The following is a 13623-nucleotide window of genomic DNA, read 5'->3' on the forward strand; positions in this document are numbered from 1 at the left end:
TGTTTTGCACACTTTGTACAAAAGTAATAAATTGCAGGACAATGGAGTATTACAGTTTAAACTCTTTTATGAAGCATTAGGTCTGTGATCTCAATCATACAGCACAGTGGGGACAAAATGGAGTTAGGACCCCTTACAGATGCCTGCAGGCCAATGACAACTCAGCATGTGATCACATGTGAATATAATAGGTATTCCTTACAGATGCCTGTGGGCCAATGATAATTCAGTATGCAAATGTTACATCCCCTTTCTTTTAAAAGAAAAATGTTATGCATTACTTTTAAACTTTTCTTTTATATAATGTTCTCGGTAGCATAAACATATAAGTAAACTCAGCATTTAACTAGCACTGAGAACATCTCAACATTTCAATAATGATGTACAGTTTTTTTTTTAGGGCAGCGATCCGCCTACACCCTTTGACAGTTCACAAGTCAAGGATAACTCTAGCCTTAAACTCTCATCCCGACCTTGTGTGGTATGGAACTGAGCATGCTCCTGAATCGGTCAACATTTCAGGTTCAGGTTTAGGTTCAGGTAAGTATGATGTGTTTTGTGTATTGCTCTGTTCATCACACTCTGTTGAACTGATCCTCTCGTCGGAATGACGGTGTTGTTCCTTGGTGTTCAGGAGCTGCCTGCGATTGCGGCGGTACACCTGTCCTTCTGGGGTGCGGATGTGATACGATTGCTCAGTGTCAGCTGGCTGGATGACGACTGCTGGCTTCCAGTAGTCATGCTCCTGGATTCTGACGGATTCTCCATTGTGCAGTGGCGGCAGTTGTCTAGCTGACCTGACATAATATCTCTTTTGGTGTTGCTGTCTCTGTACATGTTTTGCATGCACTTGCTTTCAGCTGATGACCTCTGGCTGCAGCTGCTGGTTGGTGCTTGGAAGGATTGAGCGAAGTCTGTGGCTCATCAACAGCTGTGCTGGTGACTTGAAGTTGTCAACCGGAGTGTTGCGGTACTCAAGGAGACTGCTGTAGGGATCTCTTTTGTCCGCTTTGGCTTTGTCCATGAGTGTTTTTGCAATCTGGACAGTTTTTTCAACAAGGCCATTACTTTGAGGGTAATGTGGACTTGATGTGACATGTGTGAAATCCCATGCCTTGGCAAACGACTCGAACTCTTTTGATTTGTATTGTGGGCCATTGTCTGAGACTAAAGTCTCTACCATGCCATGCCTGGCAAAGGCTGCCTTTAGCTTGTGGATCACAGCTGCAGATGTGGTGCTGTGAAGCTTGTCCAGTTCAAAAAATCTGCTGTAGTGATCAGCAGTCACTATGTAGTCCTCGTTGTTCCATGTGAACAGATCCGTTGCCGCGACCTGCCACGGCCTGTCTGGGATACGGTGAGGTATCATGGGCTCTTTGAAATTTGATGGGCAGCGTTCTAGACAAATGGAACATTTTCCAACAATGTCCTCAATGTGTTTGCACATTCCGGGCCAAAACATAATGTCACGTGCTCTTTGTTTGCATTTTTCCATGCCCATATGTCCAGCATGAATTTTTGTCAACATCTCTTCTCTGAGACTGGTTGGAATGATGATTTTCTCCCCTTTGAAGACGATTCTGTTGATTTGTGACAGTTCGTCTCTGTGGTTCCAGAATTCAGATATGCTCTGAGGGCATTTCCTCCTTTCCTCAGGCCATCCTTCATGTATGACTTTGCTCAACAGTGTGAGTTGTGCATCTTTCTCTGTTTCTGCTCGGATCTCCTTCAGTTTTGAGTCACTCACAGGTAAGCTGTTGTACACCATGTGCACCTGCACATCCATGCCTTCACTGAGGCTGCTGTCCTGGTAGCTAAGAGACTTTCTGGAGAGCATGTCTGCGACAGGAATGTCTTTGCCTGGACGGTGAATGATTGTGAAGTCCTACTTCTGTAGTTGAAGGATCATTCTCTGTAGCCTTGGTGGGGCTGCGGCTAGTGGTTTCCTCATGATTGACTCGCGGGACTTGTGGTCGGATTCCACAATGACTTGTCGGCCATAGAGCTACTGGTGGAAACGCTTACATCCAAACAGAATTGCATATAGCTCTTTCTCGATTTGCGTATAGTTGATTTCACTGTCTGAGAGAGATCGGGAAGCGTAGCCGATGGGCTTTCCTTCTTGCAGTAATACTGCACCTAGTCCGTACTTTGACGCGTCCACTTGTAGTCTGAGCTCTTTGTTGGGGTCGAAGTAGGCAAGAACTGGTCCTGGTTCTCTGGTGATTAGGTCTTTCATTTTCTGAAATGCTGTGTCATGTTGTTTGTCCCACAGGAACTCATTAGATTGTTTGAGTAACTGATGCATGGGTGCGTTGATTTCGGAGAGGCTCGGGGCAAACTTGGCTAAGTAGGTAACCATGCCTAGTACTGCCTCTAGCTCTGCGCGGTTCTTCGGCGGCCCCATCTTCTTGATGGCGGAGATTTTCTCTGGATCCGGCTTAATGCCATCAATTGAGAGGCGATGCCTGAAATAACTGATCTCGGTGGATCCGATTATGCTTTTCTCGGGGTTGAGCTGGATACCTTTCTCTCGTGATCTTTGTAGCATCGCACGGAGGTTCATGTTATGTTCCTCTCTATTCCTGCCATAGATGAGGATGTCGTCTACGATTGCGACTACTCCATCGAGGCCTTCATAGGTTTCATCGATCTTCCGCTGGAATTCATCCTGAGCTGAGATAAGACCAAATGGTAAATGCAGAAATCGGTAGCGTCCAAATGGTGTGTTGAACATTGTTAGCTTAGATGGCTCTTCCGTGAGTTTGATAGCCCAGTATCCTGATCGTGCGTCCATTACACTGAAGTAATGTGCTCCCACTAGCTTGGGTGTGATGTCTTCTAGCATTGGTAGAGGGTAGTGAGGGCGTTTGATAGCCTTGTTCAAATCTCTGGGGTCGAGACAGACTCTGAGCTTGCCTGTACATGGTTTCTCAACCACTACTAACGCGTTGACCCACTCTGTCGGTTCTGTTTCCCGGACGATGATTTCGGCATTCTCCATGCTCTGCAGCTCCTCCTTCAGGCGACTACGTAGAGCAAGGGGTATCCTTCTCGGTGGGCAAACCACAGGGGTTGCTGTTGGGTCAAGGTGAATAGTGCATTCACCTGGGAATAGTCCGGTTCCTTTGAAAATGTCAGCAAACTCCTCCATGACTGTCTGCTTCTCAACTGGTGCTGTCAATGATAGCACTAGCTTGATGAGGTCCATGTCTAAACATGCCTTTAGACCTAGCACTGGATGTGCTCGAGTGTCAACAATGTAAAAGTCCAACATCATGTCGCTTTCTTTGTACTTGCATTTCATCACGCATGTGCCTTTTACAATGAGCTGCTCACCCCCATAGCTGGTCAGTCTGCATGAGGTGGGCTGTAGCTCGCACTCATCCTTCAAGCTGTGATACTCACTCAGAGGAATTACATTAACCTGAGATCCAGTGTCTAGTTTAAACTTAAGCTCTTTGCCCTGTTTTCCTATCTCAATATCGGCAAAGGCTTGCTCAGTCTCTGAAATCTGTTTTTCTGTGACACAGAATCAATAAACAGTTCCTCTGCATTTGGCTCTCTATCTGGCATTTGGCTGTCACTCACTGTGTGTACTGCTTTTCCAAAAACAGTCCTGCAAACTTTAGCAAAGTGGTTCCGTTTACCACATTTAGCACATTGCCTTCCTTTGGCAGGGCAATGCTCCTTTTCCCCATGCCTCTTGTTTCCACAATATCCACAGTTTTTGAAGCGTTTTATGTCTGTGTCACTCATTTTTAGAACTCTCTCTGTTCTTTCTGTTCTGAAACACGCTCTCTGGGCGGTGTTCTTTGGTGTGTGTCTATTAACTGCGTGCACTATCTGTTCACGTGAGCTGCTCGTGGTGCCAGTTATGGTTTTCAACTGTGCTTGGGCTATCTCGTGCGATCTAGCTATGTCCATAGCTTTGTCCAGCGTTAGCCCGGACCCAACATTCAAAAGTTTCTCTCTCACTTTAGCTGAATGTATTCCAAACATGATGCGGTCTCTGACCATCTCATCTTTATCTGCATATGCACAGTCATTTACCAGCAGTTTTAACTCAGTCACGAACTGTTCAAACGACTCACTAGCTCCTTGTACTTTCTCCTGAAACTTGTACCTAGCGAATATCGTATTTGTCTTGGGCATCACATATGATTCAAATGGTAAAAATAACTTTTCAGTGCCTTTGCTTCATCCGCGGTGAGAGACCATGGCCTAGAAATTCAGTATAGCCACTTTTGGGGCGGTAAAGTCGGGTGGGCGCTAAAGTTAGCGCCCGCCGGAAAGTGGAGGCCACTTCGCCGAAATTCAGTAGCTTTGGCCAAGGAGTTTGGGCGAGCGCTGAAACTGGCGTTGCACTCCTATCTTTAGGCGCTAAGCCGGCGGTGCGGACTGATAACGCCGAGGCCGGGCGCAACGCAGGTGCGGTCATGTTTTGATTGACAGCAGACACCCTGACGCCGGCCAGCTCTTAAAGGGGGAAGGTTCGACTTTGTCTGCAGCCACGCCCTGGATAGTGGAGCCCTGCAGCTAGGCCTGAACACTGCTGGTGGACCCAAATAGTGCCTGAAGCCATGCAGAAGGCCCGTGAACGAGCGCAGCGCTTCTCAGATCATGCTTTGAGGGTGCTGCTTAGGGGGTTGGAAAAGAACAGAGAGATCTTGTGCCCGGACAGTGGCAAGAAGGCTCCCAGGAGGCAGTACAGGAGAGCCTGGAGGGAAATCACCCTGAGGGTGTCAGCCAACAGCGATGTCCCCAGGACTGGTGACCAATGCCGCAAGAAGTACAACGACCTCAGTCGGTTGGTCAGGGTGAGTACCCTTTCCAGTGTCCTCCTCATCCTTGCATGTGCACCTCACATTATGGGCAAAGGGACCTCAAAGGCCTAATGGCCAGCCCTCCTCCCGCAGCTATGGCACTGGCATGATCATCAATAGCACTCTCTGCACTTAACACACTGGCCAAGCTATTCGACCATGGGAGGCAGTGCACACAACAACAGGGCACCACACTGTACTTAGAGGCCGTCCTTTCTCTTGCAGGCCAAGCTGGTGCGGAATTTGAAGAGCCAGACTGTCACCGGGGGAGGCCGTGCCCAGTTCCAGGAGCTCAGTCAGCTGGAGGAGAGCGTGGCTCGACTCATGCGTGGCCGGGTGACTGGCCCCGTTGCTATTGGAGATGCCGACCCTGTGCTGGGACCCAATGGTAAGGACATGACCGTTTGGACCTCTCTGGTTCCCCTTGCGCTTCAGATCTACATCCTTTGCCACTGTCCCACCAAAGCGCATAATGGCACCACTCATGCCTCCCTCGCTGACGCCCTGTCCTCACTCTAAAGCTACTCTTGTGCCTTCCTGCTTTCAGCTGGTGAGGAGGAGGTCCCTGAAGCTGAGAGTGCCAGTCCCTCGGAAGAGGAGGACGACGAGGACCAAGAGGAAGGCGGCACATCGGGGGAACCCTCATCCGCGCCAGGGGATGGCAATGGAGGGGACACGTCTTGCCTGGAGGAGAGCCAGGGGGAAGTGTTGCAGGTGGGTGTAGCTCCTGGGCCCAGTGGCGTCCAGGCACGCGGGAAGGGTCGGGCAGCACGGCTGCCTTCTCCCCAGAGGGGGGAAGTGTTGCAGGGGAGGGCAGTTCCTGGGCCCAGTGGCGTCCAGGCACGCGGGAAGGGTCGGGCAGCATGGCTGCCTTCTCCCCAGAGGGGGGAAGTGTTGCAGGGGAGGGCAGTTGCTGGGCCCAGTGGCGTCCAGGCACGCGGGAAGGGTCGGGCAGCTCGGCGGCCTTCTCCCCAGAGGGAGAGTCCGCCCTCCAGTCCGGAGACGGTCCTCGCCCAGGAGGTGCGCCTCCTTGATGAAATGTCCGCGGCCTCGGAGCGGCGCCACAACGAGTTCATGGGGGTTGTGGGACAGTTGCCTCAGGCCATTGAGTCCCTGGCTCATAGTGTGGCCAATTTCGGGGACTCACAGGCCAGGGGTGTCGAGCAACTCGCGGCAGCACAGGCCAGGGGTGTCGACCAACTCGCGGCAGCACAGGACGCGAGTCGCGAGTTCATGAGTGGTGCCGTCCAGACACTGGCTGATCTGATGCGGGCACAGACCAGGGCAGTTCGCGCACTCACTTCTGCCACACTCGCTGTGTCACGGAAGCATCGCCAGGGCACCCGCCGCCCTGCTGCAGCACAGCGGTCTGGCCTTCACCAGATTGCTGCGCTTGCTGCAGTGCCAGCCCGGCCGAGTGCCAGTGTCTCTGGCGACCAGCGAGCGCCTGGCATCAGCCAGCTTGCCCCCATTGCTGCAGCCGCCACTGCCACTCCCCCAGCCAAGGTGCGACGAGCTGCTGGAGAGACTGATGCTGGCCAGCCACAGCTGCAGCAGTCAGCAGCCGGCCCCTCCAGGGCCGGACCTCGTCTAGGCCGACCCCCAAGGGCATCTGTCGTCACGCATTGTGCCCCTCAGGAGCCTTCCCCCAGCCTTGCAACACCCACAGGGCCCAGGTTGAGGCGGAGCAACAGGTCGGCCAGGGGCCGGAGAAGCCTGCACAAGGTCTCGCCCTCTCGGCACACCAAGTAGAGTGTGTTGCCAACTGTTTTTTTTATATGGGGGTGTTTGTGTTCTGGAGGGGGGGGGCTTATTTTGGTAAGGCCGAGGATGAAGGCCAATTGGATGGACGATTTTTGTTATTCCTCCCCAGGTTGTGGGAGTGAGATATGTTTTTGACTGTCTTTTGGGGGTCTTGTCTATTTTTCTGTTTCATGTGGGAAGGGCCCTGAGTTTGTTAAATAAAGCTTTTTATTTATTCAGCTTGTCCAGGTGTCATGTTTCAAGTGGTTGTTGCGTTAACCGGCTGAGGGCTTGCGGAGCGGCTGCATTCAGGTGCGTTCATTGCCACAAGCCATTCCCTGACAGGGGGCCTAGAAGTGTCGTTCAATAAGCCGCCGGCGGATGGCCCTTGGACCTTGTGGCTCCTTCCTGGGCTGGTACTCCTCCTCCTCCTCCTCCTCCTCATGGTCCTCCTGCTCGTCCTCCTGAGGTGGTGGTCCAACGCGAGGTGGCAGTGCCTGAGTCTTGCGGATAGCCAGGTTGTGCAGCATGCAGCAAACGACGACGAACTGGGAGACTCTATCCGGCGAATACTGTAGAGATCCGCCGGAACGATCCAGGCAGCGGAACCGTTGCTTGAGGATGCCAATCGTTTGCTCTATGATGTTCCTTGTGGCTTGATGGCTTTCGTTGTATGCCTCCTCCGCAGGGGTCCTGGGCGCGTGGAGCGGGGTCATGAGCCATGTACACAAAGGGTAGCCCTTGTCCCCAATAAGCCATCCCCATGGTGGAGGCTGTGCCTCGAACATGTCAGCCACAGTAGTCTGGCGCAGGATAAATGCATCGTGGCTGCTTCCTGGAAAGCGGGCATTGACAGCTAGGATGCGCTGCCTGTGGTCACACACCAGCTGTACATTGAGGGAATGGTAGCCCTTCCGGTTGTGGTAATCCTCGGCATTGTCGATAGGTGCCCGCATAGCCACATGCGTGCAGTCAATGGCGCCCTGCACCATGGGGAAGTCGGCGATCCTGGCAAATCCGACTGCACGCTGCTCCTGCCTCTCTAGGGTCATGGGGAAGGAGATGAATTGGTGTCTCCTTGCGAAAAGGGCATCGGTGACCTGCCGGATGCAGCGATGCACGGCGAACTGGGAGATGTTCGCTATGTCCCCAGCAGCGGCTTGGAAGGAGCCGCTTGCATAAAAGTTCAGAGCCACCATGGCCTTCACTTCCACCAACAGAGACGTCCTGCACATCAGCTGTGGACGCAGATCTCTGTGAAGCAGCTGGCAGATCTCTGCAACCACCTCCCTTCTGAAGCGCAGCCTCTTAACACAATGCACGGCAGTCATGGTGAGATAGGACACCTGCTGCCGGTATTCCCTGAGTGGGTAAGGCCTACGTTGCCAACGCCTGATGGCCCCTCTGCGTCTAGGCATGGCTGGCCCTCTCACACAGCGTCTGCGAGCCCTTCGCACATAATGCTGGAACTGAGGGTTGGAACCCCATGCAGCCCCCATAATAAACTTGCAAACAGTGAAATCACAATGAGTCAAATTTCAAAGCTCTGGCCAGAAGCCAAAAATACCTCTCCTATGTTGTCCCAAATCAGTAAGGTCTGTTCCTTGGTCTCTGTCCAGAAATCCAAAGCACTAAAGTCATTGCAGCAAAATGGCTGGCCTTTATAGTTCAGTGTAAGTGCCCTTTAATTAGCGCTCCCCGAGGCCCGCAGGGCCTCTGCTGCGTTCCACTTCACAGTTCTTAACAGCGCCACGCCCACATTGGGCGGGCGCCACTGAATTTCCGGTTTGGGGCGCACAAACAGCGTTGCACGACGAAATGACATCATAAGCTGCGCGCGCAGCTGAGCGGGCGCAAACACTTTGCGCCGGCGCTAAATGTCAACTGAAGTTGGGCGTAGGCGCAGATCGGCCTGCGCCCGGGCGCTAAGTGCCTAGCGCTGGAAATCTACCCCTCTTATGGCGTTAACGGCTGGCGAACGCAACTGAATTTCTAGGCCCATGTGTTAAAAATGTCTCTCCCTTTTTCTCCGATCCAGCAATCCTCCCCTTTGCTTTTCAACGGACCTGAGAACATTACCTCCACATGTTGCTTGAACTTGCTCCATTCTCTATGTAAGTTCAAAGATTCCCAATTCATTCGAGATAAGGGAGCTCCAATGATGTCCATTTCAAATCCCTGTTCTGACACCATGTCTTGTTTTGCACACTTTGAACAAAAATAATAAATTGCAGGACAACGGAGTATTACAGTTTAAACTCTTTTATGAAGCAGTAGGTCTGTGATCTCAATCATACAGCACAGTGGGGACAAAATGGAGTTAGGACCCCTTACAGATGCCTGCAGGCCAATGACAACTCAGCATGTGATCACATGTGAATATAATAGGTATTCCTTACAGATGCCTGCGGGCCAATGATAATTCAGTATGCAAATGTTACAGTCAACAGCAGGGATGTGTTCAGGAGGACCTGGGTGCGGTGCCGCAAATGTTTCATTGATCTCATTAGATCTGGAAAGGTGAGTACAAAGCCACACTCAACCTCATCCTGCTGTGCCTCTCATCACATCCCCATCACTCTGCCTTCCCAACCCTACTCCTGCACATCCTTACTCACACCAACATACCTTGCATGTCCACCCATCCCTCTCTCTCTATCTACATTATCACATCCCCATCTACCTAGCCACCCCTCACACTCAGCCTCATCCTAATCCAATCATTGATCAGAAACTGAACTGGACCAGCCATATAAATACTGTGGCTACAAGAGCAGGCCAGAGGCTGGGGATTCTGCGGCGAGTGTCTCACCTCCTGACTCCCCAAAGCCTTTCCACCATCTACAAGGCACAAGTCAGGAGTGTGATGGAATACTCTCCACTTGCCTGGATGAGTGCAGCTCCAACAACACTCAAGAAGCTCGACACCATTCAGGATAAAGCAGCCTGCTTGATTGGCACGCCATCCACCACCTTCAACATTCACTCCCTCCACCACCGGCGCACTGTGGCTGCAGTGTGTACCATCTACAAGATGCACTGCAGCAACTCGCCAAAGCTCCTTCAACAGCACCTTCCAAACCCGCGACCTCTACCACTTAGAAGGACAAGGGCAGCAGACGCATGGGAACATCACCACCTACAAGTTCCCCTCCAAGCCACACACCATCCTGACTTGGACCTGTATCGCCGTTCCTTCACTGTCGCTGGGCCAAAATCCTGGAACTCCCTTCCTAACAGCACTGTGGGTGTACCTACACCATATGGACTGCAGCGGTTCAAGAAGGCGGCTCACCACCATCTTCTCAAGGGCAATTAGGGATGGGCACTAAATGCAGGCCTAGCCAGCGACGCCCACATCCCATCAATGAATAAAAAAAATAAAATCATACCAACTAACAACACGCAAGGAGGCCACTTAGCACTGCCACCCCAATCCATCATAGTCACACTCTAAAGATGTAACCCATCTATTCCTTACACTCATTCCATCACTTTCACTCAACCTTCTCTTATTTCCCTCCTTTCAGGAGAAGAGAGCAAACAGTAAGAGGGAGAGGGAGAGAACTGGAGGTGGGCCTCCTTCATTTGCGACCCTCACAACAGCAGAGGAGGCTTCATTGGATGTTTCTGGAGTCACCGAGCAGCTGGAGGTGGGAGACGAAGAGAGGGGGACATTTCGGCAATCTGGTGACAGAATTACATATCATACAGCTACATGGCATACATCAGTCACTCATATAGGGACTGATGTCATCAGCCACTGGATGGTCATCATGTGCATAATGGTATGTGTACCCATTTTTCATATGGCATATCTAACTCATCTCTTTAATCTCCCACAGGTCCATCAAGAGCTACCCCCACTGTCCAGGAGGAAGAGGAAGACGACTCCTCAGAGGAGCCTCCAGCCTCTGAGGGTGCAGCGTTATCAGACATGAGCACACCCAGCACCAGTGTAGAGACGCACATCTCGGTGGGTCCCACGCGAGATAGAGGAATGTTGTCACCTGGTCCATCACAACTCACAAGTGAACAAGAGCAGATGGTGTTGACAGGGACAGCAGTGGAGAGTTCCACGCCGGAGGTCGCAGAACGCTCTTAGCTCTGCTCAGCTGCATGCATACACTGAGCCTCGGGGGACATCCAGAAAGAGGGCAATCCTGGAGGTGCAGGAAGAAGTGCATGAGGGTCTGACAGGATTTGTGAGCGCGATGTCTGCAAATGTGCAGAGAATGGAGGAGTCCATCTCCAACATGAGCACCACTGTGTCGCAGGTGATGGTGATTGTGGGCTCTTCCATGGATAGGACCTTCATGGTGCAGATAATGCACCACTCACGGGAGCACATGGTCTCTATGGAGAATAGATGGCTATCTATGGAGCGTAGATGGCAGAGGCTCATAGACCTGTGTAGGAGGGATGTCAGCATAGACTTGGGTCCTCATGGCCCCACTGATGTGCAGCAAGATGCTGTCCAGCTCCTTGCTAGCTGGAAAGTGCGGGTGGCCCACGAGAGGGATGACGGTGAGAGGGGAGAGGGAAGTGTGGGCTCCTCTCAAAGTGCTTACACTTCTCCCCCATTGCCACCCCCTCCGTTAGAGCCCCACATGGCTCCTTGTATCATGATGGCCGAGTCTGCCCCTGCACACTCACAGGAGGAGCAGACTTTGGTGGGGCCACCACAGGCTCCAATACCCAGAGGATGTCCGTAAAAAGCGCCTAAGCAGTCGCAGCAGGGAAGTGAGCAGGCTGCCTCTACCTTTGCGAAATCACAGGGGTAGCACCTCTTAGAAGCATGCGGAAGAGAAAGTTGACACACAAGCAGATTCACAAGGGTAGCCACTTGGGTGTTTTATTCAATGTTAATGTCAAGTTTCCGTTAATGTACTGTCAACCATAAAAATCTTTATTTTCACCACTTTCTCATCTTGGACACATATGTGTGCACCTTTGGAAGTGGCTTAGTGAGTTGCAGTGAATGGTGAGACATAACGGAACCTCCAGCAATGGTGGTCAATGTGAAAGGAATGGCTTGGTCATTGTAGGGATTCTTTATGGTGTTGGTGTGAAGTGGTGCCAACCTGGCGCAGCATGTAGCAGCCATATGTGTGTACTGCATAAAGTTAGGTAAGTCTGGATATGATGAGGCCATCCCTGGCCTCCCAGGCAGCAATGTGGTCGGGTGCTGATGCCCTCTGTCCTTTGCAGCACCAAGTGGTTGCGGAGAAGGTTGGTGTTGTTGTTGGTGTTGCTGGTGTGCCTGGTGCTTTTGGTGTTGGGGCTCATTGTGGTCAGTTTCTGAAGACCAAGGTGAGACCGTATAAACGGCACCCATGCTTATGGAATAGATGGCAGGTCAAGTAGAGTTGACAGAAGCAATCTGTTAATGGTGAGAGAGGTTATTCCAATGAGGTGACACTGGATGGAGACTTTGCTGGAAACACTTGGGCCTAGAAATTCACTAGCCTTAGCGCCGCTTTTGAGGCACTAGAGGGACTAGCGCCAGAGTTATGGCCATTTGAAAAATTGAGTGGGGCCCTAAAGCGGCGTTGCACCGGTAGCGCTGCGCCGGCACCGATGACGTCATCGGTGTGCGCAGCGTCCCGGTTGCCGTGGTAACCCGCCCGAACTCCAAAATTGAGTTGCGGCCGCCTCGCCCGTGGCAGCCGCAAGCAACGTTCTGTAAAAGGTGCCTTGCTGAAGTTAGCGCCGGCGCATTAAGGTCGCGCGGCGGCCGGCCGCTTCCCCGGCGGCCGCCTGCCCGCACCTCCCTCCCCGGACTCCTCCAAGACCCCCCCGCGGCACAGATGCATGTGGGCCGCGAGCCCGGCACTTCTCCGAGGTGCCGGGCTCATTTTTATTCAGCCGTCAACGGCCAGCGGTCGGGTGCAGGCAGCTCCTCCTTAACGGAAGGAGGAGGCCTGCACTTCCCCAGCCTGCCGCACCGCATCGGGCGCCGCAGCGCCGGAACAGCGCCGCAATGGGGCAGGTAGCGCCCATTGGGAGGCGCTGAAACCCTCCAGTAGTGCCGGCAGCCGTTTGGGCGCGGCGCTACTGAATTTTTGGCGCGCGCAGTGGGACTTAGCGCCGGCACTAACTTCCGGCGCTAAAGCCCTGGCTGCGCCAAAACCCAATTTCTTGGCCTTGCAGCCTGCAGAAAGATAAATCTGTGCTGGCAATGTAGTCAGCAGCAGCTTCTGCCTGAGGAAGGTGAGGTCAGAGCTTTTATAGTACATTTGATGCTGTCAAGTAATCAGCTGGATCAATGGCCACTCAACTCCTGCCTCAGGTTGACAGTTATGGTTCCTGAGCTGCGTGAATCCCATGGCCATGCAGGGAAATTTCAAAGGTAGGGGAAGAAAGGCTCTTAAGTGTGTGACAACAAGCTGATAATAATTTCAATTAGGTCGCTCGCCTCTGCAGGTCGGGTCGCTGCTGCATCGGCAAATGCGCCCGAGGGAAAGGCGAGGTGACAGCGGGTTTCCGACCCGCTCCGACTTTTTTCAAATATCCCACCTGACCCGCCTCCGATCGCACCCACATGGACCCCAGAAAATTCAGGCCTTTGTCTCTCTGTCCCTCAGTCTCTCTCCCTCTCTCCCTCAATCTATCTCTCTCCCGCTCTCCATCTCTCTGTCTCTCTCTCTCTCACTCCCTGTCTCTCTGGTCTCCCTCGCTTGCTCTGTCCTTCAGTCTCTCTCTTGCTCTCTGTCTTGCTCTCACTTTCTCTCTCTGTCTCTCTTTAGCTCTCTGTCCCTCAGTCTCTCTATCTCTCACTCTCTGTCTCTGTCTCTCACTCTCTTTCTCTGGAGATTAAGGCAGCTCACTGCCTAGGTGTGAGCTTTCTCTCTAATACCCTTTCTGATCACTGCTACATGATAATCAGCATCCTGCTCCAGCCCCAACTTCCTTGTTTCCCAGACTTTACAGAAACGTTATTACATGAAGAAAGACCAAATTACCCCTTAACCTTCTAAATTCTAGGGAATACAACCATAGTTTGCGTAAAAGAAAAAGAGAAAGAGAAAGAAAGGTCATCGACCTGAAACGT

Source organism: Somniosus microcephalus, chromosome 15 (genome assembly GCF_052327205.1).
Source record: "Somniosus microcephalus isolate GS21.2 chromosome 15, FLI_Smic_1.0, whole genome shotgun sequence".
Taxonomy (NCBI): Eukaryota; Metazoa; Chordata; class Chondrichthyes; order Squaliformes; family Somniosidae; genus Somniosus; species Somniosus microcephalus.